Genomic DNA, 27,048 nt, shown 5'->3' on the forward strand with positions numbered 1-27,048 from the left:
TGTTTGTTTCCCCAACACCTTTGTGAGCCTATAACCAATATTAATATTTTAATGAAACGTTGTATTTGGGGTTTGCATTAATGTCTGAACATCATTTCTTTATGCAATGTTTAGAAACTATCCTACTCGGTATGTCAGACTATAAGGAGAGCAGAAATGTCTCAATACAGTGGCTCAAACAGTCCAGACATCTCAGGGTTACTGGGTGGATTGGCAGGGAGTTACTCAAGGCCTCGGGTTCTTTCCATCTTCTTGCTCTGCTCGCTTCCAGGATGTTGTTCTCATCTGCATGGTTGAATGTGTGAAATATTATCTCCAGGCAGCCATGTGTCTAGCTGGAGCTTTATGACTCTAGAGGAGAGTGCTGCTCTGGGGAAAATCTGGCACCAAAACGTGTACTTTTTTTTCCCTCTAGTGAAAACTGGCAACTGCAACTTCCATTATTTCAGAAGTACAGATTGGCTTTGCTAGTGAAACAACTGAGATGTCCTAGTTGATGCTCTAATAGGATTAAAATTTGGTTTTGTGAGGAACTGTTTGGACAGATTGGTAACCACACTGTCTGGCGTGGGGAAAATGAGAAAACAAGGAGTTTTGTGTACAGATGCCAAGAAGAGGGTGAAGGGGGAATGAAGAGGCTAGAGAGCCTTCGTGTCCCCCCAGCTGGCCCCAGCAACTGCCATTAAGGCACAATAGAAAGAGATTAGGAGGGGCACCTGGTTACCTCAGTCGGTAGAGCATGTGACTCTTGAACTCGGGGTTGTGAGTTCAAGCTCCACATTGGGCATGGAGCCTACTTAAAAAAAAAAAAAGATTTAGAAAGAGGGGTGAGGAGCAGAAGCAGAAGAAGCTATTTCAGTGAAAAACTACGGTGGTAGTGATAAGAATGATGAAGATAAAAATAATAACATCTCTACCATTTGCTCAGTGCTTACCAACTTCTGGCACTATACTGAGCACCTGATAGATTAATATATAGATAAAGTATTCCATTTAATACTCAAATAATCTTATGAGGAAGAAATTATTATTATCGCCACCATATTAAAGAAGATAAAAATAGAAGGTGCCTGGGTGGCTCAGTCGGTGAAGCATCTGCCTTCGGCTCAGGTCATGATCCCGGGGTCCTGGGATCGAGCCCCGCATCGGGCTCCCTACTCAGCGGGGAGCCTGCTTCTCCCTCTCCCTCTGCCCCCCCACTTATGATCTCTCTCTCTTTCTCTGTGTCAAATAAATAAATAAAATCTTTAAAAAAAAAGAAATTCAGGTTCAGAAATTTTTCATATCTTGCTGAAAGACAAAAACATAGTAAGCAGCAGGGACAAGTTTGGAATCCAGATATGATTTTATTTTTATTTTTATTTTTTTAAAAGGTATTTGACATTTCTTTCTTTGTTTCTTTTTTTTTTTTTAATTTATTTATTTGTCAGAGAGAGAGAGAGAGCACAAGCAGGGGGAGTGGCAGGCAGAGGGAGAAGCAAGCTCCCCACTGAACAAGAAGCCTGATGCAGGACTCGATCCAGGACCTTGGGATCATGACCTGAGCTGAAGGCAGATGCTTAACCACCAGTTGTCCCCAGATGTGATTTTAGAGCCAAATTCTAGGGCACCAACTTAGTGTTCCAGCCCACCTATAACAAAGTATGGCTCAGAAGCTGATGGAGAGTATATTCTTATGTTTTTCAACACCTCCCCGCCCCCATCCCTTTCCCTCATTCCCTCAATCCTCTACCCACCCACCCACCCACCCAGAGAAGACTCTTGTGCAGCAACATTGGAGCTTTCCCACAGAAAATGGAAGTACACAGGAGGGACTCTTCTTAGAGAGAGGCCCAGAGCAGGGACCCACTGTGAGGCATTGAGGAAGGGGTCAGGGACAAAGAACATCAACTGACTTGTTTCTGAGCATACATGAGCTCCCCACCGGACTTTTTGGAAATAGAGAAGACCTTACAAGGGAACTTGTGTTCCTAGATAATTTAGGTGTTAAGATTGCTGTTCCCTCATTGGTCCTCCTGTGCTGATGAGGCTTAGAACTATCTAGTTATAAGGGTAACTGGCAAAGACAATCCATTCCACAAACTTTTCCCAAGTGCTTTTAGGTCTGCAAAATGGAGGCATTGGATGAGATGATCCCTAAAATTCTTTTTGGCTCTAACAAACTATGAACCCATAATTAATTTTCAGCTGGACCCCAAATTGGGAGAGGAGGAGCAAATGCTTTTATACTGATTATGATTCTATGAAGAAAAACCCAAGGCCAGTGGGAAGAAAAATGGAAAGTGATGTGGCTCAGGGCTAAGCAATCATCTAGAAAGTTCACATTTTTAATTGCTTCTAGGCCTTTTGGCTAAGATCAAGTGTAGAAAGTTAGCATTTTTGAAACATAACATGACTAGAATGTTTTGTTTCTATTTCTTTATCTAGAAAATTCTAACATAACCAAGGAATCATGATTATAACCCTTCTTCCTGGGGCCACCTGCCCTAGACTGGCGTCTCTAATGCCTGCATTGGTTTCAGGCTACTGGGTCTCCAACTTCTGGAGATGAATATGAAATAAATATTATGGGAAGTTATTATTCTCTTTTCTTAGTGATGAGTACCTCAAGAGTCCCCCTAGATGTTAAATAGATGGAGTTAATTTATATAATCATCTCTCTATTTGTCCATCTCTGTATGTATCCTTCCATCCATTTATTCAATAGCTCCTCAGTTAGTACCATCCATATGTCAAACACTGCGCTGGGTATTGGGAAAAATGGGTCCAGAAACAAAGGCACGCTTGCTGCCCTTGGGAATCTAAGACAATTCAATGTAAGTCACAGACAGAGAGCTAGTTTCAGCCAAAGTGTTCACTGCTACAATTGAATGGTGAACCAAGCTGTGTGCATTATGGACTAGGAGCCTCTTATAAAACCAATGGGACTAGGAAAGGCATCCAGAGAAGGACCAGCCTGAGTTGGGTCTTGAAGTATAAGTGTGAATTACCTGTAGGAATAAGAAGACAGACATTCCTTGGAAGATACAGAAGGGTTTCATATGGCACACTCAAGCAATAGCAAGCAGTTTTATATGATGGTGCTGCATGACTTTGCACACATGATATTAAGAAGGAAGAAGAAAAAGATGGGATCATCTAATGAAAGGCTGGAGTAATATGTTGGCTGGCCAAGACGTTTGATTTTATCATGAGGATAATAAAGAGTTGCCAAATCAGTTCAGATGGGAGAGTAACTTATTCCTCGAAAGAATTATGAAAAATAAGGTGTCCTTAAACCGATAGTCCATTTGTAACTCCCAGTGCCAATGGTGACCTCCAGAAGTGATTCCCCCTTAACAGCATCTTACTGTGCAGTGGTCCTCATCCTTAAGTTCTCATCATCACAGTTATCACTTGAGAGCGTTAAAAAACCCTAATGGCCCAGCTCTACCCCAGTCCAATTAAATCAGAATTTCTAGGGCTGCGACCCAGACATCAAGGATAATTTAAAGCTCCCAAGTGATATCAAAGCACAGGCAAAGTTGAGAACTGCTGAGCTAGTAGTATTCCAGAAAGCTGGTAGGACTGTTTGAGTTCACTCTGTTGTATACCCTGCTGAGTTTCAGCTCACCTTTGCCATCCATTAAGGATTTACTGAATCCTGTTCCTGTCAACTTTCATTCTATATTTCTGAAGAAGGGCCTCCCAGGGAATTACATGGGAGTTTTCTCCCTCAAGTTGATGATAATTTATTGTTGGAGGCAGAAAAATTAACCAAACATTATAATGTGGTAAGGTAGTTACTCTGATGATACTCCTTGCACAGACTGCTGTGGAAGGGACACTTACATTCAGAAAGGGAAAAGGAGGTGAGGTGTGAAGGAAGAGCAGTATTGAGGTGGAGTATAGGGTTCCAGGGATCAAAGGCAAGAGGGTTATTCTAGGAAGAGAGATCAGAATGTGGGAGGCAAGGAGGCAGAAACATAAATATTAATGGGTATATATTCATAAGATGAACTGAAACCAGAAGTTATTCTCATGAAAGTAATATTAGTCCAAAAGTCTCAGTGGTGTCTAAATCCTCTTCACCTCCTAATCTGACTTAATACCTGATTTTCCCTGAACACTCTCCTAAATGAAGTGACTTCCTTTGGTCAACATCCTAATCAATATGATCACATCTCTCAAATTTTATCTCTCACTTTGAAGTCACACTTTGACTCATAAGGAATTTCCACCCTTCCTTACAGCTGTTGAGAGGGCAGCCCTAACAAGAGGAAGTAGCCTTGTATGCTGTCCCCACTTCCTTCCTGTGGCTGTGTCATTCCTGAGTCTGGGTCATCCAGCTGCATCCAGGAGTCTCAAAGGATGCCGTGAAAATGAGTCTAGGTCACGACCTCTCTCCAAAGCCATATCTTCTAGTTTTATTTGTATTAAAATTAATCAGAAAGTCCAAGAACTGACATCATCAAAACTAACAGCAGTAAAAAGTATTTATGATGAATGTGTTTATTGTATATCTTTATTTCAAGGTTCTCACCATTTTGTGCAGTTTTCTCACTAAATTTTACAAAAATTATTAAGGTAGAAAAAAGTAGATGGTATTACCCTCATTTGGATAGATAAATTGTGACAAAGGTGCTTTCTTAAAAATTTTCTGGAACAAATGTTGGTGGGACTTTTTCTTAAGCAAGTAGAAACATTCCCAATAGATACATGTTGAAAAAAATGGACACATATCTCATTTACTCTATTAGAAAAGGACACTTAAGGGTTGCATGTGATAACAGCTTCATTTGATGGTGGTCCAGGGAGTTGTTCTAAGCAAGATGACTGGATTGAGTTAATATTCAGTTAATACTCTTACTTCTTAAATTTGCCACTATCACTTCAAGAAAGCTAGTCTTGCCTTTATTAAATATATATAGAGAGCTCTATAGCCATCCTCCTGGCTTCATGTTTGAGCTTTATCATTTTGAATATCTCAAATATATTCCATTCCTTATTTCCATGAGGTTCATTGGGTTCATTCATCCATTTCTTTATTCTCTCCACATCCCCCCACCATGTTTCACAAATATCTCTTAACTCCACAGTCCTTTAAATTGCTCTGATTTAAGCCACATTTTGTGGTTCTTGAACTCCTGTTTGAGCACAACAAATAAATAAACATAAATGGTGTAGAATCAGTTGCAGAAAATGCCTTAAGATAAGACTGTAAACACAACTATGTAAAAATGTCTTAGGTTTATCTTTTCCAGATATGCCAATCTCAGGGCAGAGGTGGGTGAGGAGAGAGCTTTTGTGACTGCTTTCTCTGAGATTCAAAACATAAGAAAATACATTCTGATGTTCAGTTCCAAGGCAAGTGATAAAGATCAAACACTCATTTTATTACAATATTTTCATTTTTATTGACCAGATTCACTTTGGATCTTGCTTGCATTTGGAATGTTTACTTTTTAATAAGTGATCTGTTTAAATGTGGATCAGAGAACAAGGGTTTCTGTTTTACAGTTCAACTTTTGACCTTGGGGGATGAATGGGTGGAGGCTAAGAGGAAAAGTCCACTGTGTTTCTACTGAACTTTTTACCCTTAAAAAAAAAAAAAAAAAAAAGAGCAAGTTTAAAGTTCACACAGTGCACAAGAGGTCTCCACTGGGGATTTCTGGTATTATTAACTTCCTGACCTCAGATAATTAAAAAGAAAGAGCAGAGCCACCTCAGACTATGACTCAACTTTGAACTTTTAACCTTCCAAGTAAAGTATTTAAATGGTAAATGGTAGACCCTGGAAGCTTTCTTATTGCTATTAACTTCCTTCATCTCTGGTCACAAAGTTATAATTTAGGCCAAAAGCATGGCCCGAACTTTCCTTTTTATTTACTTAACCTCTTTTAGCAGAAAGAATTGAGAACTCTATTTACCTAGAAATGACAGGTATTCGGGAGAAATAAGTGAAGCCTGAAGTGTCATCGCATCTTGGAGTGAGAAGCAACCCTCAACGATCTTTCTAGCCTGCTCAGTTGTGAAGGAGAATAGTGAGAACCAGGGAGGTGAGTGATTTCCTTAAGGTCAGACAATTAATAGGAGAACAAAAGAGCATCCCTGATTCATTAGCTGTACTTGTTTTAGTGGTGGAGGGATTCAAACATGACTGGGGGGAAGGACTATTTCCATATGTAGCAAAGGGGTCGAGATTGTTACATTAAAATTCATAAAATGGAAAAAATCACTGGATCGGGAGTCAAGAGGCCTGGGTCCTAGTGACCCCTTTACTCTATTGATGGTATAATCTTAGGAACTCATTTAACTTTTCCAGCCATAATTTGCGTGGTTGTAAAATGGAAGGTAGTTGGGAGGAGGTGATAAACATCTAAGGCTGTTCTGTTAGAACATTTTCGGTTCAAGAATCCTTGCTACGATGCATGTTTAAGCACTGTATAGACATACAATTCTCAGCAACAGCTGAGTTTTCTTAACATGGAGGATAGCTCTAGATGACTGTGACTTGGGGGTAATTGGCATATCATGCTGGGCTTGACACTGATGATGAGGCTCTCCTTAAGAATAGACAGAAATCCCAAAGGAAAAGGGGAATATCATGTAAAGAGGCATAAGGGACAGGGAGGAGAACAAAAGAACCGGGACAAAGAAAGGAGCGATGGGTGATGGGGGGAAGGCATTAGAAACGAAGGTGACAAAGTGACGGTAGCCCCTCAAGCCCCCTCAGTTGGAGGGGACCCAGCCAATGCTTGTGATACAGAGAAAGTCAATGAGTACGTGGTGAATCTGCCAGAGCCACATGCTGTTAATACCCAAGCTTAGAGAGGCTGTTCTCCCTGGCACTTGAAAAACACACGGAGCCTGCTGGAGAGCCAGTCTTCCTCGGGGCCCACTCTTCCCTCCTGCTGTTTGCTAACACCTTTATTGCCTCCAGTTAGTTACTCACAGCACTCTCATTGCCATCTGTCCAGGAGAGTTCCCTTCCAACATTCTGTCCTTCTTTTCCTGTACAGAAGAGACCCTCCCAGTGTGGCTGCCCAGCACAGGAGTTGGTACTGAGCTGGATGTGGCAAGTTTGGAGGGGGGTGAGTCACAATTTTCTTGCTTCCTGGTCCCAACAAGCAAGGGAGATGTGACTGTAGGATCCTGCCTGAGACCCTCTGACGGAGCCAGCTGGAGGGGAGGGAGAGCGTGATGGCCCGAGGCTCTGTGCTTGGCCTGGAAGCAGAGGGTCCAGGGTCACTGTCTGGTTCAAGCGCTAACAGCTGTATTTGACTCCCATCCCATCACAGATGTTTACCCACCCAACTCCTCAACCACTCTCAGCTGCTTTAAACTAATTTACTTCTCCTTTACCACCTCCTTTGGTCCTTCTACTCCTCCACCGGCCCCTGGCGATTAATATTTGAGCAAGGGACTGCACTGATGTGAGGATGCCTGAATAGGCGATTAAAGTTGCAAACCTGGGGCTCTTGGGTGGCTCAGATGGTTGGGCGTCTGCCTTCAGCTCAGGTCATGATCTCTGGGTCCTGGGATGGAGCCCCACATCAGGCTCCTGGCTGGCTCCTAGCCTGCTTCTCCCTCTCCCTCTGCCTCTCCCCCTGCTTGTGTGCTCTCTCTCTCTCTCAAATGAATAAATAAAATCTTAAAAAGAATAAATAAGTAAAGTTGCAGACCTGTGGGCTGCAAATAACTATCAGTCCCAGGTTTTGGTGGGCAAAATCACCCAGTTTTTTCTCTGTTCAGTAAGCCCTATTGATTCGCTAAATTTCTCCCACATTTTCTAGTCTTGAATGCATTCCTTCCTGGGTAGATGTCCCGAGTACAGTCATGTTAACCTCAAGATCCCCTGAGGAAGGAGGTCACAGGTCACCAAGCAAAGCATGACTGTCATCATGAAATAAGTAATACTGCTTCATTGGCACTTACTTTCGTCATCATCTAGAAAGGAAATAAATAAAGGACTGGATCTTGTCCACCAGCTACCCCTGCAATGGAAAACATTACAATGCAAATAAGATATATTGCGCTTGTGAAACTTAAAAATAAATAAATAAATAAAGGTTTATGCCACTATTCTCAATGATGGGCTACAGCAAATTCTAGGTGGCTCGATTCAGGGAAGTGATGATAATTCTATTTTTTAAAAGTAATTTCCTTTTTTTTTTTTTTTTAAATTGTCTGTACCTTAAGGCGATGGGAGAAGAATAGAGGGTTAAGCACAACCCAGTCAGTGATAAATAATTCAGTATGTGAGTTGTCTGCAGTGAAGACTCTCCTAAACCAGGCCCACTAACCCCCCCTGCAGGTCGGAGAGTCTGAGCGCTTCCAAGGGTAGCCAAGCTCTCCCCCCGCCCCCCTCCGCCCCATTTCCCAGCTGCCCCGGCCCCTCTGTAGGTTAACCGAGAGCGGTGTGCGGTAAGTGGCCTTTGCCGATGCTAACTACACCCCCACAATCCCAACTCAGCTGAAAAGCTAAGACCTTGCCTCCAGAGGCAGCCAAAGGCTGATGGGTTCTCTGCAGTCGTCTGTCGTCCCTGGCAATATTGCCTCTTTTGGCATGAACATTTGAATTGGCACGAACACTGAAGAAGAGACTGGAGAATCACACCAGCGAAAAAGCCCTCTTCTTTGTTTTCTTCCTCCATACAGTTAGGTAAAATAGATCCCCTCTCTTTGTCTGCTATTATTTCTTTGGTTTGATGTGCCCAGCTGGCAAGAATAAGTCACCTTGTGGTGATTAAATTTAGTCGAGTATCCATCCACACAAGCGCCAGGCGCTCCGGAGCCCTTAATGGAACTTCGTCAGGCGAGACAGCAATCGTTGTACAGCGGGGCACCACGGAAGTGGGCGGCTGGGCACCGAGGGGGCTGCAGTCCTCTCCCTTCTTTTCGCCAGCAGCTCCGAAAGTGAGCTAGCATCTAAATTAGGTGCTATTTTAGATTACGAAGTGTCGCACCTAATGGAAGGAACGCCATCAAGCAGGCAGATGCCAGTGGGATATTGGGTTGGTATCTAGGGATGGCAATTGTTGCCTCATTTATTTATTCAATCGGTCAGTCAAGTGCCATGTATCACGGCCATCAAAAAGATATGTCAATCTCTGGACACAGGGGTCTTCTGGTGATCTCTGAGATAGGAAAGAGCAAGTTAGGAATGATCACTGCTTAATGCCTGTTTATCGAGGACATGGGCAGAGGGCATGCTCCCAGAGACGCTCCGACATTTTGTGGCGTATGAAAAAACTAGATTTGATTCTTCTTGTCGAGGGCCAGAGAGACCGATCCACTTTACTCCTGAGAGGAAAATTAAGAGGTTCCCTATAACTTTATGGTAGCCATATGGATAGTCTTCCTTTTTACCTCCTTCTACCTTGAATTGAGGAAGATACAGTTGGGCCAAAATTTTACTAATTGTTGTATTGAACGTCTACCAAATGCAAGGTATTATATGGGATAAAGGATAAATTAAACATGGGGCATACCTGATCCAAAAGGAGAAAAACCTTTTCATACATAATTGTAATATAAGAATAATTCTGGAAAAGGCTGTATGAGAAAATGATCAGTCTGTGGTAAGTTGTTTATGAGACTACCAGAGAGAAAAATTATTCCTTGGACATAAAAAAATAGGTATAAACATACATTGAAAATAATAATAATATAGTATTTTTTAAATCAGAGGCTCTGCTTTATAAATACTGGCAACCAATTAAGACAAGAATGCTAAAAAGATGGATTAAGTTCATGTAGTAAATAATAATTCCTTAGACTCTTGAAAATGGTAGTGTTTGGAGGTTTTTTTAAAATGAAAGATTCCAGGAAGCCAGAGACTTCTGGGGAATGTTTAAATCATTGGGAATTGATCTGACATTTAATGGCAAAATGTTGACTCTCTAATGATGGAACAAGGTCAATGGGTCAAGGGACCTCCATTACCTAACCTTAGCTGTTCTCTTTACATGACATATCAGAGTATTGATCAGGGCTGTTATGCGGGATTGGTCATAGAGTTCTGTATCCTTATTATAGTGTTCTTAAAAACTGGGTCTAGCCAATATATTATATTCTACTATGATCTGCATTTTTGTGTGGTCCCAGTGAAGGGGGCTTGCTCTGTTGCTCTGTTTCTTGTTTATCCTCCTACTTTGATTTGTCTGTACTCCCTGGACAAAACTTAAGTCTTCTTCTGAATGTTCTGTATCCAGGGTTCATTCACTGGTGGTCTTAACATTCTCTAGGATTCCACACTATATTTTGCCTTCAAACTTCATTGATCTTCCAAACTCAGTGACACTACCAAAATGGTAGTCAGTTTTGATGTTCTTAGAGCTATGACATTGGATGATTGAAGTCAGCTTCATACTGGCTAGTCGTTATATTTAATTATGGAAATGTTGGGCGCTGACTGGTTTCTTAGATTTGAACAATGAAAGAATAATTCAATTTAATTTCTAACACTGTAGTATATAATACTTTAGCTTTTCCAGTTTTTAAAATTCTCTCATTTTATTCTCATAACACATATGTGTATAATAATTCATAAAAGGACCCTAACATTTCATCAAGCAAATACATTTCCACTGCGGATGACTAATGTAAGCCATAGGAATAGTTTGTTCTCCAAAGGATCCAGGACAATTGATCCTTGAACCTTTATTGTATCCTCATGGATCTTAAGACATGAAAAGGTTTAGAGGCTAGGGTGGAGATTGCAAGTTGTCCACCCAACTCTGTGTTCCACTGCTTCCACAGTAAGACAAAGCTGCCCAGGCATGGACTATATTTTCCCACTCCCTTGGCAGCTTGTTGTGGCCATAAGACTAAGCTCTCTCCAATGAAGTATGAGCAAACGTGATAGATGCCATTCAAGCTTTGCCTTGAAAATTTGCGAGCTCACTCCTATAGCTCATTTGTCTTTCTCACAGCTGAAATAGTGATAATAAGACAAACCTTGGAAACCATGGGTTGACCGTGGAAGGACCACCCTCATTCTGGGTTGGTTCCTGAATGACTGAATGGAGCAGAACCCCTTCACTGCCCCCTCACTCAGATTATTACTTGAGAGATAAATCCACTTCTATTTTATTTCAGCCATTATGTTTTCAGGATATTTACTTCAGTAGGTTAGCCTGCTTGGTTGATATGGATGGCTACTTGATTTTACTAGGGAAAACTTCAAGAGCGCTCAAGCCTGGGTTGGTGATGAGACTGAACATTATCAAGCCCTGACTTTATTCCCTCTCTCCATCAGATATTTGATGGGGAGGGGGAGGTTAGGAGAACAGGAGAGAAGAATGAAAGAGAGGTAGGTCAAGGCTGGAGGACGCAGTTGTGGAGGCAAGAGTTGTACTACAGAGATATTTACACCTGCTTAGAAATGAGAGTGGAATAAAAATGTCAAAAAAATAGAACCAGAAAAATCCCCCCTCCCCCCCATTTTTTTTAACTACACAAAACCTTTATTGAGTATGCAGAACTCACTGGATATCACAAGCTAATGAATTCTCAGTTCTTCGTGTTTGATTTGCTAATCATTACAGTGAATTAAACACAAAGAATCCAGCAAGGGTTCTAAAAGAAGCACTGCCGAATGTTCACCCTGGACACTGCAGAAAGTAACCTCTGTGTTTTCTTCTTAAATCTTTTCCAGTCAAATTGTGTCTTTTCTCTTTAACACTTGTCACTTAAATCTTTATCTTAGTAGGTCATCTCAAAAGTCTTGCATGCTAGAATCCAAAGAAAGAGAGAGATAAGCATCGCCGAGACATTTATCGATGATACAACTACTTAATATCCTCCAGAGGTGCTCCCACATACACATTCGCACGAACACAGGACCCGATAGAAACTTTAAAGGGATCTCAAAGGAGAAGCCATGAGGGGGAGTGTGTGCAATAACCCACAGTCATCACTGCCCTAATAGTATCTGATCTGAACCTGGCATAGCTTCAGAAAAAGCCATGTGTTCAGGCTAAAACAAGAATGAGAAAAAAAGGAGAACGTTGCTTTCTTCTAATGTGGTAAATAGGGCATGAAGTTTTTATAGTTTGCTGGTAGAACCGGTTTTACAAGTTTTCTACTCACCCATAGGGCTTAGCCTTAAGGGAGAAAAAATATTTTTTATTCAGGAAATATCTTAAGACTTCTGGTAGAGTGTTTATGTTCGGTATACAGAATAAAGATCTGTATTAATGTTGTTGTGCCTACATTTCTTGGGACGAAGTTTGAAACTGAAACTATTACATTTTAAAAGTTTTTCATGAGTATGCCGTACTTGCCACTTCTGTTTCTGACATGAGGAAGTGCTAAAAGAAAGCTTCCTGCTTTTGCATCCTCCTTATGTGTCCCCTTGTTATTAAGTTTTGGTAGATTCCTCACATTCGTTTAAATTGCTCTCCCAGATTGTTTATTTTAAATGTCAGGAAGTGCTCGTTTCATAGATCCAGGTCTTGATCAGTTTGGAGAAGGAATGGCTTTAAATAAGAAACCCCCACAAGGTATCAATGTGTGTGCCCCTCTGGGTGAGCATGTGTGAGAGAGAACCAGGCCCACAGCTAGTGACAGAGAATGTGACACAGGGAAAGGAGACAAAGGAACCTTAAGGCAATAACATGAAATCTTAAGGCAATAAGATGTTCAACGTGTTATTTTTGTGCTTTTAAATTTCCTTTCCTTTCAAGTTTCAGTATCTCTCAACAGACTTGAGGTGCCTTCTCGGTATGGCCACCTCTGCAGATGTACTGGGGGGAAAGCAAGGCAAGGGAGAGAGGAGGAGAAAAGGAATACATGTGGGTTTGTATGTCAAGTTCCTTTCATTCAGTCCTCTCTCTTAGTTCAGTTAGTGGGGAGTATTCTTATAATGATTCTTTCATTTAACAACTTGTCTGCTTTGATGAAGACAAATCAACTTCAGCTTTTGGTGACCCCAAGGGAAATATTCTATATCTAGTGGTGAAACTGATTGATTTTATTAAAGCCACTGTGAAATCTCTGCTTCCTCAGGAAGAAAATTGTATTTTTCTTCACTGGAGATTGAATAAGAGAAAATAATCTGAATAAATATTATATGTCGTATTCAATTTACAAAAGATATAAATAGAGAGGGTGCAAAGATTGCCTTTAGATTTTAAGTTTGAAACCAAATGTATATACATATGCATATATTTTACATATTCTTAGTGGAGAATACTAATACAATCGTAAAGATTTAATAACTGCATATCTTATCCACTCACAAGTTAAAGTTTTTCTTACATTTAAACAACTTTTTCTGAATCAGGAGAAAGTGCTTTTGTTCCTTTTTTCATTTGAGGAGCTAAAATTTAATCCTGAAAATTTGGCTATGCAGCTGATAACTGGCTTAACAAAATATCCCTCACTTCCTTCCTCTTCCACAAGGACCTCTCTGATACTTCAACTCAATCCTGCACAGCAGTTTTGAAGTTCTAAAATAATTACAAAATTTTCTTGTCTCTAATTTAGATTCTCAGAAACTGCGAGAACTCAGGTATCCCAGAAAGGCATTTGAATGGACCAAGAAGTACAAGTACTGGCTTTATTCTATTCAAATTAGGGTAGCTGCATTACTGCTGATTCCTCCCCCCCCCCCCCCCACCCCCCCCCCCCCCTGGTAAAATCTGTTTCTCCACATTTTTCCTATCCCCTAAGCTTTAGCATTCTGGATCACAAAAAAATGTGACCACCCTACCAACAAACAACCCATATTTTTGTTAAGTACACGGAGGAGAGTAGAACTGATTTCTCATCACTGAAAAGAAGCTGTTGTCAAAATAAGTGAGGTGAGCAGGATGGGGACATCCAACCTGTTGCTACCATCACTCAAGCCAGGCTTGTACTCGGCATCAAAACTAAAGGGAGACCCAGCTGAAAATGAAAGCTCTTTACATACTTCATTTTACTCCAGTCTTCTTTCAACATCTTCTTGGAAGGAGAATGTGTATCGTGTTTTGTTTTGTTTTTCTAAGCAAGGAGCATTGGGGGTTATCTTTTCTTGGACAAGCTAAAATCCGTCACCTTGTCAGAGGAGACAGATGAGGTTGGAGAGGACTCTGCCTCTGAGAACCAGAGAGCAGGGCTGTGATTCTCGTTCATGATAAGACCAACAGGTACTTGTTGGGGGAGCAATCACACAAGTTGCCATCTCTCTCGCTGAACCAGAAATTAAAGCACAGATTTAAAAATTATACATATGGCTTTTTGAGCCATGCCAAGGACGCTTTTCTCATTTTAGTGTCACTAGTGGTTAGTTTGCTTATTATGTGACATCATTTTTTGAGAGCCATGAAACCATGCAAAGCATGGAAAGATCGTAACATGGTCCTGTGAGGATACCACTGCTTGAAAAGCAAAAATGTGTATGAAACATGTATCAGCTGGGATTAGAAAGAGTAGACTAAAGCAGAAGGCATGTAATCGGAAATGTTTCTACATGTCTTTTCCCTCCAACTTCTTACTTTAAGAATTTAAAAACCTACCGAAAAGTGCAAGTTAGTACAATAAACACGCTTATGTAATGTGTGCTAATAGGGCAGCCACTTTCCATATAGGGCTATTGGCTACTTCAAAATTTGGCTAACCCAGATTGTGGTGTGTTGTTCTACATGCCTTTCCAAAAATAAATACTTCCTAAAATTTTCTGAAAAATGAATAGATACTTGGGCCCTAAACCAAGCAGATAAAAATTACACACACACACACATAGATCATATATATTATATACACACATATATAACATGAATTCATGCTGATATATACAGAGATGTATCTCTGTGTGCATATGTTTAACTATGGATCTAGACTTCATTGTCAATAAAGCATGGAGAAAAAAGTGATTGTTTGGAGAGGTAGGAGATGAGGATTTAGGCACCCAGCTTTTAAAAAGTGCTTGATGTTTCTCCTAAGGAGTGGACCTAGACCCAATAAGTTTATTTATTCTCACATGAAATAGAATATGTTAGAAATAATAGAATCTCTCTCTTTTTTTTTTTGTAAAATAAAATAAAAATAGAAGTTAAAAACAGAAGTCTTAAACATTAAGATGTTTGTTTTTGGTGCTTATGATTTTACAAGACAGCTTATATGTAACACTTGCCTGTTTGAAAGCTTCTTTGTTTTTCTACCTACTCCGATGAAAACTAAAGTATAGGATTATTAACATTTATTTGAGATCAATTCTAAATTTAATAATCAATATCCAAAGATTTCACCATTGGCAAATCAGCGAAGTCATTGAAGAAAGGTTTAAAAGCCAGCAGTCAGCAACTCTGAACCTCTTTTAATCTGTTCCCATAAAAATGGAATCAGATTGTTTAATAAGTAAATAGAATATACCCAAATGATGGATGGCATTCCCTTCTGAGTAGTCTCTTTCTTTGTAAGATGATTCTCTCAAGAAAGTGTTTTTTGTTGTTGTTTTATTTTGTTTTCTTAAGTAGGCTCCATGCCCAGCTCCAAGCCCAGCTCCAAGCCCAGTGCAGGGCTTGAACTCATGACCCTGAGATCAAGAGCTGGACTGAAATCAAGAGTCAGCTGCTTAACCAACTGAGTCACCCAGGCGCCCCTGGAAGTGCTTTTTTTTTTTTCCAAAAAGCACATTTCTATTATTGTCCATAAAAGTGCTTCTTGGTAAGTGGATTTGAATCTTGCAAACTGACAGACTTGTTTAAAACCAAGTAGGATGGGGGCGCCTGGGTGGCTCAGATGGTTAAGCGTCTGCCTTCGGCTCAGGTCATGATCCCAGAGTCCTGGGATCGAGGCCCACGTCAGGCTCCTGGCTCAGCGGGGAGCCTGCTTCTCCCTCTCCCTCTGCCTCTCTCCCTGCTGATGCTTTCTCTCCCTCTCTATCTCTGTGTCTCAAATGAATAAAATCTTTAAAAAAAAAAAAAAAACAAGTAGGATGATAAGATTGCAAGAGTTCCTGTATTAGTCAGCTCAGGCTGCCACAATAAAATAGCATAGACTGGGTAGCTTAAACAAGAGACATTTATTTCTCACAGATCTGGAAGTTGGGAAGTCCAAGATCAAGGTGCTGGCAAGAAAGGTTTCATTCGGAGGCCTCTTCTTTTGGCTTCTAGGAGACCACCTGGTCACTGTGTGTTCACATGGCCTTCTCTTGGTGTGTGAGCAGACAGAGAGGACTCTCACTCCCTCTTTTTAAAGACCACCAGTCCTATTGAATTAGGACCCCACTCTTATGACCCCATTTAACCTTAATTTCCTCCTAAAGGACCTATCTCCAAATACAGTTATATTGGGGATTAGGATTTCATATATGCATTTTTTGAGGGACACAGTTCAGTCCATAGCACTATCTGAATTTTTGACTCCCCAAAAGGCAGTAATTATAAAAAATAAGACTATTTTTGTGCATGTGTGCTTATGGCTTGAACAGTCCAGAATGTACTTCTAAATGAAAGCTTTAAAAAAATGTTATGTCATGCCAGCATTGTTTGAAGAAATAGCTAAACTACTTCTTTCTTGTTTTTTTTTTTAGTCAACAAAGTAATATATTTCCTTTGCAGAAAACTGAGAAAATTAAGAAAAGAATGAAGAAGATTGAAACAATTGTATGTTATTAAAGTTCTCTGAGAATCACATTTTTCCAGTATCTTTTCTTTCTTTTTTTAAAGATTTATTTATTTTAGAGAGACAGCAAGCATGTGTGCAAGCTGGGGGAGGGGCAGAGGGAGAGAGAGAATTCTCAAGCAGACTCCTCACTGAGCGTGGAGGCTGACACAGGACTCAATCCCAGGACCCTGAGATCATGACCTGAGCTGAAATCGAGTCGGTTGCCTGACTGACTGAGCTACCCAGGTGCCCCTCCCAGTACCTTTTCCAAAAAAAAAAAAAAAAAAAAAAAAACATAGAATCAGAAGCACCTGGGTGGCTCAGTCAGTTGAGTGTTGTATTACTGATCTCATCTCAGGTCTTGATTTCAGGGTCGTGAGTTCAAGCCCCGTGCTGGGCTCCACACTGGGCATGGAGCCTACTTAAAAAAATAAAATAAAAAATAAAAACAAAGAAATAAAAACAAACAAACAAAATGAAACCAAAAAACACCTTGGAATCATTTGGTGAGAAATGTTATGTGTCCTGATCTTTTCCATTTAAAATTATATCATGAGCATATTCCAAATCAAGTAATATATGAAAAACTTCTCTTTGAGGGATTTTTGTTGCTTTCACTTCTCATTGTTGTACATAAGAGTTCATTAATCCTTGCTTTTATTTATTCATCCTTGTACATAAGTATTTGTTACAGGTCTGTTTATTTCCTCAGGATAACTCTCAAAGAGAGAAATTACTGGGTCAGAAGATATTAATAATTGTTAGACACTTGATTCATATTGCTGAATAGCTCTCCTGCAAAACTATCACATGAAACTCTCACATGATATTTGAGAAGGACAAGTTCATTTGCCAACACTAGCCATTACACTTAAAAACATCTTTCTCAATTTGTAAAGGAATCTGCATCTGGTGTTATTTTGCAAGTGAGAATTGACTATTTTTTTGTATCTGCTTATTCATCCTTTTCTTCTGTTTGTGAATTGCCTATTCCCATCCTTTACCTGCTTTTCCTTTGAGAAAGTCTGTTTCTCTTTTCTAATTTTTTTTGTTGATGTCTTATTTTTCAACCCTTTGTTATGTAATGTTGTAATATTTTTTTTGCCACATTTTCTTTTGACTCTTGATTTTGTGTATTTTATAGAAATATCCGTATCTGTGTAGTAAATCTACCCATCTTATTCTGCCTGGAAGTGGTTCTCGAATTTAATGTGCATCAGAATGTCTCAGTGTGTTCATTAGAACATAGATTCCTGGGCCCTGTTGGTCAGGGTGTATTATTCATTAATTCTCTGGGGTAGCCCTAGCAACTGTTGTTTGTATATAACCCAGCTGATTCTAAATGAAGTGGTTAATAAACCACACTGTGAAGCCCTGCTTTGCAGGTTCTCGCTTTGGATTAATACTTAGTTTCTCTCAGTCAGGTCACATAAATAGCTAGGTGTATTTTCTTCTATTTTCTCATGTTTTCATTTTTCTTTTTCTTTTTTTTTTTTTTTTGTAAAGATTTTATTTATTTATTTATTTATTTGAGAGAGAGAGAAACAGCATGAGAGGGGATAGGGTCAGAGGGAGAAGCAGGCTCCCCACTGAGCCGGGAGCCAGATGTGGGACTTGATCCCAGGACTCTGGGATCATGACCTGAGCCAAAGGCAGTCGCTTAACCAACTGAGCCACCCAGGCACCCTGTTTTCATTTTTCTACATCTATCTATTTGATTCAGCTGGAATGTATCTTACTATAAGCTTTACCACAAAATATTGAGCCATTTTTCCTAGCACAATTTATTTAATAACAACCCAACATTTCCCCAATAATTTACAATTCCAACTTTACCATTTACTGCCATTTTATAAATATTTGAATTTATTGTTGAGCTTGTTTTTTCCCCATTGATTTATCTATCTATTCCAGCATACTGTTTTAATTACTCTATCCTTTAAGTATTTCTGATACTATGAAAAAATGTCCTCTCCCCATTACTCTTCTTATTCAAAAATATTTTGGCAGTTCTCACCTGTATAATTAAAAAAAATAGTTTGTCAAATTAAAATAATTAAAACATTTTTGCTGGAGTTGTATTTAATCTATAAAATAATTTGAGGAAAAATCACATTTGTTCAACACTGTGGCTTCACTAAAACATGTATTTTTATCTATTTATAGCTTCTTTTATGGTTGCTATGGTCTGAATGTTTGTGTCCCCCCACAAAAGTCATATGTTGAAATCCTAACCCCCAAAGTCGATAGTATTAGGAAGTGAGCCTTTGGGAGGTGCTTAGGTCATGAGTGGGAATAGTGCTTTATGAAGAAGCTCTCTAGAGATCCCTTCCCATCATGTGAGTACACACCAAGCCAGCTCTGACTCAGGAAGGGGGCCCACACCAGAAGGCATAGTATACATGTGTGATACTCAGGTACTTATCACAAACGGATAAAGATGGGTCTCATTACTTTAAAGCCATACCATTTTGGTATTCTAGTGATGATGAGAAGTATCAGTAACTAAAAAAAATTTCAACAGTAGTTTAATGATCTGTTCTTTTCCTTTGTAAAATTCACGTTAAGTCTTTGTTTAGACCCTAAACTTACCAATTCTCCTGATGTGTCTGCCTCAAAAAGAACGTTTCTGTTTTTACATAAAATGTTATTTTCTGGATACCAAAACATAGAATTTTTTTTTTTTTTTAATTTTAGCTGGTTTGGGAAACCCTCATAATAGAGAGCTGGATTATATCCCAATGTTCTAGTTTTGAAAAATCGTCATGGTTGGCACTGCCCAAATCCAAAATTGGTCATTACTTTCCCTCCCTCCATTTATGGAAAAAAGGGTTCACTTGAAAAATTGTAAATAAATAAATACAATAAGATTTTTTTCTTGATAGTTCAGAACTTTATTAAACTGTTAAAGTTGTTCCAAAGCAGGATAAAATTCAGTTTCAAGCTGCAAAAGAAAGGAATTTGGGATGCTGAACAGAGGTGGATCCCTTCCTGGTGGCCTCCACAGCAGACACTCCCTGCTTTGTTCTGTTTCCTCATCTTAGTCTGATCTGTAGCCTTCCCATGGACATCTTCGTCTGACTGGTTTCCTGCCCTTCACCTGGGGCCAAAGAGAGAGGAAGAAAGGCTTATTCTCATATTGAGGCCCCTTTGGAAGTAATCCTGGGCTGTAGGAGGTTCAGACTTCACTGCCAGCCAATGACAGCAATGGAAGAAGTGAAGGGAAAACATGCCAAAATGGGGTGTTCCAGACTTTTCCGACTCATCTTTGGGATGGGGATTTACAAAGAGGTATTTCTTATTCTTAAGGATATCATAAAAACAAGAGGAGCTAAGAAGCCTCATTGCAGCCCTCCCAGGGAACATTAGCCTAAGGAACGTGGATGAAAAAATGGTTAACTCTGAAAGGGTAGGTGAGGCTTCTGAATATTATTGAGTTTGGCATGCAGCAGGGAAAGATGGCCAGTAGGTTGGCCCATGGAGCTTTCGAGAGGTTCACGTTGTAGACATGAACTAGAGAGGCTCTAGCAAGGAACATGAGAATGTGAGAAACAGGGTGAAGAGTCCTGAAAAGTGTGTGGCAGGACTCCTGGAATAATATGGGGTGTTGAAAACCTATGGACAAGAGCATTTGAAGAAAATGTTGAGTGAAGACTAAAGGTTTGCTCAACAGCATCTCGATTAGTTTCCTATGGCCGCCAACACAAAGTACTGGAAAATGGGTGGCTTCAAACAACAAAAATGTATTATCTCTGGGGTCTGGAGCCTGGAAGTCTGAAAAGGTGTTGGCAGGGCCATGCTCCCTCTGCAACCTGTAGTAGATTCCTCCCTGGCATCTTTCTAGCTTCTGGTGCTTCACTGGTGATCTTTGGGGTTCCTTGCTTATAGCTGTAAAATTCTAATTTCTGCCGTCGTCGTCACATGGCATTCTCCCTACTTACGTGTATGTGAATATGTGTGTATATATATATATATATATTTAGTATTTATGTCTACATATTCACATACACATAAATAGGGAGAAACACATCTCTATATATATGTCTATATATAGACATAAATACTAAAATTTTAGTAAATCAAGATTATTTTCTTTTTTTTTTAAAGATTTTATTTATTTATTCATGAGAGACAGAGAGAGAGAGAGAGAGAGGCAGAGGGAGAAGCAGGCTCCCAAGGAGCAGGGAGCCCGATGCGGGACTCGATCCCAGGACCCTGAGATCATGACCTGAGCCGAAGGCAGACACTTAACCATCTGAGCCACCCAGGCGCCCTAAATCAAGATTATTTTCTATTAATATAAACTCCTAAGCTATTCCAATCAGTATTAAAACACTGATTTGATATAGGTTTATTAGATTCTCTCTCTATAGATTTACGTATATGTATATGTGGAAATATAAAATTTTCCCATGTTTTATGCTATTTCCTCTTAATATTACGCAGTTACTAAGGCAGGCAATATTGTCCTAAGATGAAGGTCTGAAATGAGGAAGGCATTTGCAGTTTATAGTCTAATATAGCTGTTTTTCCTTCAGAGTTTAGAAAATCATCTTATTTGCTTTTTCTATGATTAAGTAAAGCTGTTTTATTAAAATCCCATTTCTCCCCCAAAACTTTCCAGTATAATGAAGACCTCTGAGAAGTTTAAGATTTTCTCTGCCAAATATAGTGCCTGTATTTAAGTATTTGTGAGTTTATGCTGTCTATATACCCTCTAAAACACTCATAGAATGTGTTTTATTTTTTATTAATGAATATTTTGATTAATTAAACATCTTCAAATTGTGCTTCACTTTAAGGTTGTTTGATTTAGAGTAGTATTTCGTTTCAGTGATAACATGCATCATGAAAACACTTAAAAATGTGATCTTATTTCCTTCTCGTAATCTCTCCTCAGGAAAGTAAACAGGAACTGCCAAAGACATACCCAGTGTGTCTCAGGGGCTACTTTACTGGCTCAGTCCAACTCTCAAGTGTGCTGGCATTTTTCCTGGTAAGGACAGTGAAGTCATCTCTCTGAAGGCCACGGTGTGGGGCACAGGGAAGCCACCGCCAGGAGGAAAGCCCTTCCCTGACCAGGTTCAATATTGCCCCCAACAGGAGCATCTCTGCAATGGAAGGTTTCACTTAACCATCCAGCCGTTTAAAGAGCAGGGATGAAGTCAGCCCAGAGACAGAACTGCTGTTCTCACAAACAAATGAACAAAACAACAAAAGCATAGAAAAATCATTATTCTCTATCTATCCTCTCGGCTTTGACTTGCAGATTCTAGCTTGACTCTCACATTCTTTCTTGACGTCCTTTTCACACGGCCATGAGGCCCTTTCTGTTACAGCGCCAGCCAGCTGCAGGGACTTTTCCACCTGTCTCATGACTCTTAGAGAACCTTGCCTTTCACTGGGCTTTGAGCTGGGCGGGCTATGGTTTCTTAGGGTTAGCTTTGGAAAGGTGCCCCCTACTGGGTTTTGGTTGGTGGAAGAACTTGAGGACCCAGGAAGGGGAGCTGTAGTAGTTGCCCGTGAATGTAACCTGGACTTTTGAACCTCCCGGATGACACAGCTGCTCACCCGTCTTGTTATCAATCTGGGAATCTAGTCAAGCGATACATTCCCAGTCCCCTGACTGTCTCGTGACCAGCTAGCTTGTTGGTGTTAGGCAAAGTTTAGTCCAGAAGCCTGCCATAAAGTTGTTGACTGGACCCTGTCTCAGGAAGAGTTTAGCGTGTCCTGGCAACCTTTATCACACACCACCAACTCTGAGAGGTCAAGGGTATTATGGAGAATAGTAATGTTCTTAAAATTGACTCATGAGCCGGCCTGCGAGTACCCGACTCATCCCTGGTCTAACAGACAGGATGTCAAATGGCCCTGTAGGCACTTCCTGAGACTCAGTGACGAGAGGGATGAGGAAGGGGTCAGTCATGTAACAGAAAGTCTGCACAAAGGCCAAGTCAGTACCGAAGAAACTGTCAGTCTCTCTGCACTTTTCCTACTTGCCCAAATGTTTCACTCAGCAGAGACTGGAGCAAAATGCAGTTAAATGTTATAGGTAGTTTGTTCTGAAATCACTTTCTGTCACTGTCACAGGGCCCAAGCTCTCTATGAGAATCCTTCTGTTTCATTCATCATGCTTTCTTTTGAAAATGTAACTAAATGTAAGTGATGTCATTTCTACTGCTGCACTTACAAACGGGCTTTGAGTATTTAATTGTATATGATAGATGTTAATATTTCTGTGTTGGTTGTAAGAGAGGTCATTATAGTATGCAATGTAGTAAAATATTTGTTTTATGTTAAGAGAGAAATAGTCAATCATTTTTATTTACATTCTTGTGCCACTTGGGTCAGGCTGCCCTAAGAAGTTCTATTTTCTAAAGAATAAGACTATGGAATGACTTCATCAGAGATTCCAGTTACAGAGTGAAACAAATATAGCCTTAGGACTTCTGCTATGCATACCACCCTTAATTTTCTAGAACAAGACAAAAAAAAAGTTATTATAAATAATTTTGAATAAAAACCTGATTTTTTTTTTTTTTTAAGATTTATTTATTTGACAGAGAGAGACACAGCGAGAGAGGGAACACAAGCAGGGGGAGTGGGAGAGGGAGAAGCAGGCTTCCTGCTGAGCAGGGAGCCTGATGCGGGGCTTGATCCCAGGACCCTGGGATCATGACCTGAGTGGAAGGCAGATGCTTAATGACTGAGCCACCCAGGCGCCCCAAAACCCTGATTTTTTATTTTTAAAGACCTCCATGAGTTTGAAATAACCAACAAAAGCCTTTTGCTCTGATAAGATACAAATAACAAAAACAAATCTACTCGTGATATAATTTTATTTTATTTATTTTTTTAAGATTTTATTTATTTATTTATTTGACAGAGAGAGACACAGGGAGAGAGGGAACATAAGCAGGGGGAGTGGGAGAGGAAGAAGCAGGCTTCCTGCTGAGCAGGGAGCCCAATGCGGGGCTTGATCCCAGGACCCTGGGTTCATGACCTGAGCCGAAGGCAGACGCTTAACAACTGAGCCACCCAGGCACCCTACTCGTGATATAATTTTAAATGCAACCTTAAAACAAGATATATATTTTTAAAAGACTATTTTTTTTCTTATGAACAAAGAACAATGTCACCAAATTGCCTTTAGGAATTTATGTTGGTATGTGTGCATTTATTCCAATTAAAGGGAGATACAATACATCAAAAATAATGATAGAGAGCTAACTTAAGCCTTAAATATAGGTAAGGAAAGAGATTTTTCTTTTTTTAAAAAAAATATTTTATTTATTTATTTGAGAGAGAGTGAGGGAGAGAGAGCACAAGCAGGGGGAGCAGCAGAGGGAGAGGAAGAAGCAGGCTCCGTGCTGAGCTGGGAGCCCGATGCGGGCTCGATCCCAGGACACTGAGCAGGAGGCAGATACTTAACGGACTAAGCCACCCAGGCGCCCCAGGGAAGAGATTTTTCTTCCTTCTTCTTTTTCTTTTTTTTTTTAAGAAGCAAAAAGGATAGAAAGCAAACAGGCTTTCAGTTATGAAATAAATAGGTCACATGAATGAAAGGCAGAGCATAAGGAATAGTCAGTGGTATTGTAATAGTGTTGTATGGTGACAGATGGTAGCCACACGTGTGATGGGCAGAGCATCATGTATACAGTTGTCAAATCACTGTGTTGTACACCTGAAACGAATGTCACATTGTATGTCAGCTATACTTCCATAAATTAAAACAGAAACAAACCCAAATACGGTAGAAATTAGAGTGACCAGCAGGGGGCTACTTTTAGGTTTCTTTTTTTCCTTTAAATTAAGAGCTAAGCCACAAATACATTTTACTCCTTAGTTTTATATATAAGATACAAAGTCTAAACAAAATAACTTTTTCTTCTCTTTAGTTTACTCCTCTCTTCTCCTTCCTTCCCCACCACCAAGACCTGTAACATGTGATCCCAGATGCCTGGCCACTGATGCCTCTGACCCCACCAATTAAAATTCTATCTTTGAAAACTGCTCAAGGGAGGATTTGGATGATGGGTTTCCCACCAGACATAAATTAAAATTAAATTAAGGGCAAAGGATCATATTCTGGTCTGATGATTTAAATGGTAGTGACAGAAACCTGGTATCACCCTGAACCATTTGGGAAGGACTTTCTGAGAAACGATGGGCTTCAATAGTAGTATAAAAGGTAATGAATGGCCATGTAATATGAGATTTTAATAGTGTTGTGTTTTCCCAGGAATTTGAGAGTGTGTGAAAGGCCTCCAGAACTAATAGGCAAATTCTGATCTGTTTTGGAATATAGCTTCAAATCATCTTCCCCATTTTTGATTTGTGTGAAGCCTTACCTCCTTTTTACCTCCTTTGGGCCCATTTCCTAAATGTAGGCTCAGTGAATTTAACAGTAGTACAGAACAATTCACCAGGTAGTGAATTGGAAGGTAAAATTGTGTCGTATGTGTTATCCAAGTGAAATCTCAAGAGAAATTGAAACTGACCCCATGTAATGTTTCAAATAAGAATTGGGTTCTAACAGAGGAGGTAAGCAAGATAGTTATAGTAACTTTGAAGTCAGTAATTCCTGGTTCAACACCCAATACATGAAATTATGTTAGGGTTTTGTTTTAAGTCAAAGAAAATGAAATTTGACTGTAAGGATAACACACAACAGACTGATTTAGAGTCATGTTTCCCAAAAAGATACATAGCAGTGGGACAGGGGTTACTGAAACCATAGGAAGAGCCTGCAGCTTCCCATTGTGCCAATTTACATGGGGATTTGGAATAAAAGAAGATGAGTGATTTAGCTGGCAAAAAATTTTCAAATACTTTCATGCTACCTTAATAGGGCTATGTTATGAAAGAGAGTATAAAATGCAAATGATTTATCTAAGATAAAATAACTCAAGAAATTTTGAACATGCAAAGGCCTGCTATAGATTGAACCCCCACTCCCAACCCCTACCCTAGATACATGAATTAGATAAATGCTTTGGAAGCCAAACTACCAGATTTCTCATCTTGGCATAGTGGTTGATTGATGTCAGTTATCTTTTCATGCATCAGTACAATTGCTCCCAGCTTTTAACACAATCGAGGAATTCTTATAAAATTAGGATTATAGAGTTGAATATTGCCTTAAACTGTTTGTGTGGATGAAGGTATGAACACCACCATAAGTGTGTTTGTTCAGTCTTGGGATCTACCTGAGAGGAAAAGAGGGAGGGGTTGGAAGCAGAGATATCACAACTACAATGAGAACATAACTGTGATTTATATGTGCTTGCATAGCTTTGTCTTCCACCAGACCTTACTTCTCAGGTTATCCTTCAAAACAGGGAAGAGATGTATTTTTATTACTGGATGATTTAACCAGTGTCCAAGATTATGACTTATAACCTTGAATTTTAAGACTATCTATGGGCATAATTGAGCCTAAAATGTAATAGTTTCCTTCTCTGGTCCTAAAATAAGAAAAGAATTCTGTTATCTAGTTATGGTTTATAAAATAATTCCTGGGAATGATATCACAATACAACTTATTTGATCCAAATTACTCCTCAGTAGCCATCAGTACAACTATCCTAAGGAAAAGATGCCCTTTGATATTATAAGGAGCATCTGATGAGCATTGAAGGAAATATGCAAAAATAAATCCCCTTTCTTTTAAAAAATGCTGTATCACTCTCCCCTTCTTTTTATTTTTTTTTCTTTGCTCTTTTTATTTCTTTTTCTTCTGTGAATGGGAATAAAGAGTGTAAGTTAATGTATGTAATCATGCATTCACTGAACATGGCTATCTCTCAAATTTTTCTTGCCCTGTTACTATATTGTTTTGGAAAACTTTGACAGAAAATAATAAGAGGAAAATGAATGAAAGATCAGTTAGTTGCATGGCACTAACTTTTAATTAAAATACGGCTAATCTTTTTTTCAGGTGTAGGCTATTCATATCCAGTTACACAAAGCCTTATTGTCAACGAAGAGGTAGCTGGTTTTCTTCCTTCCATATTCCCTCTTCATCCTTGGTATATTTGTTAGTAGTTTGTCCTGGAAGCCTCCTAAAAAACAAACAACTCTATACTCAATCAATTATATGCTGAAAAAGAGCCTTAGAGATTAATGATAAATAGATTGTATTAGTGACTCCAATTTTTTGTGGAAAATTATTTCATGCCTTTTGGAAGCAACCTGCCACTCTGATCCTAACTTGGCTGGGTGACTTATTTTGACCGATGGACTTATAGCCTACTTGATGCAAGCAGGGCATGAAACACACTTCTGCATTTCTGCTTCCTTTTGTGGACCCCTGTCCCTGCCATGAGAATATGCCCTGGCTATCCTGCAGGAGAGATGTAAGAGGAGTCCAATGAAGGAGAGCCAAGTTTTCCCAGTGATGCCATCAAGATTGGCTAACCACACTGACTGGTCAGCTGATAAAGTTGCATTAGTGGGCCTAGCTGAGAA

General features: G+C 39.7%; 1 long non-coding RNA gene and 1 pseudogene across 1 annotated transcript; both read left to right on the forward strand.

Moving 5' to 3' along the window:
* Window positions 1–1,832: 1,832 nt before the first annotated feature.
* On the forward strand, window positions 1,833–23,032 carry LOC116633733. The gene is made up of 3 exons (XR_004299775.1): window positions 1,833–6,038; window positions 7,002–7,073; window positions 21,479–23,032. It is a non-coding gene; the product is annotated as an uncharacterized LOC116633733 (long non-coding RNA).
* LOC116634219 lies at window positions 2,331–2,447 on the forward strand (annotated as a pseudogene).
* Window positions 23,033–27,048: the final 4,016 nt, after the last annotated feature.

The sequence above is a fragment of the Phoca vitulina genome, unplaced genomic scaffold (assembly GCF_004348235.1).
Source record: "Phoca vitulina isolate PV1807 unplaced genomic scaffold, GSC_HSeal_1.0 scaffold8, whole genome shotgun sequence".
Classification (NCBI taxonomy): domain Eukaryota; kingdom Metazoa; phylum Chordata; class Mammalia; order Carnivora; family Phocidae; genus Phoca; species Phoca vitulina.